The 338-nt window shown below is 63.9% G+C and overlaps 1 protein-coding gene across 1 annotated transcript in view; it reads left to right on the forward strand.

The window, feature by feature from the left end:
• LOC104466779 (heat shock protein 30C-like) overlaps nucleotides 1–338 on the forward strand; it is a gene marked incomplete at its 5' end in the record, with an annotated part of 1,648 nt that overhangs the window by 653 nt on the left and 657 nt on the right. The window lies entirely within an intron of this gene.

The following is a 338-nucleotide window of genomic DNA, read 5'->3' on the forward strand; positions in this document are numbered from 1 at the left end:
ACGGGAGCAGAGGCAGCTCCCTTTGCTCCCTCCTTATGCTGCTGCCAGCATCTGCAACAGCTCCACAGCCCCTTGCTCCCTGGGTGATGCCACTGAAGGGGAAGAAAACCATGCTGGTGGTAGGGTGCCCCTGGTGCAGCTGGGAAAGGGGTGCTAGAGCCCCTCCACCATCCCAGCAGCAGGGAGGGTGAAGCCCATCTCCAGACAGTCTGTAACCAGCAAACGCCCACACTCAGGCCTGGGCAGGCAGCAGGTATGCGGGCAGGCACGCCTGTCTGGGCTAACGCTGCTCTGAGCTCCCACAGCCCTTCCCCGGGCAGCACAGTGCCGGCAGCAGG

This window comes from Pterocles gutturalis, unplaced genomic scaffold, assembly GCF_000699245.1.
Source record: "Pterocles gutturalis isolate BGI_N339 unplaced genomic scaffold, ASM69924v1 scaffold11024, whole genome shotgun sequence".
NCBI classification, from domain to species: domain Eukaryota; kingdom Metazoa; phylum Chordata; class Aves; order Pterocliformes; family Pteroclidae; genus Pterocles; species Pterocles gutturalis.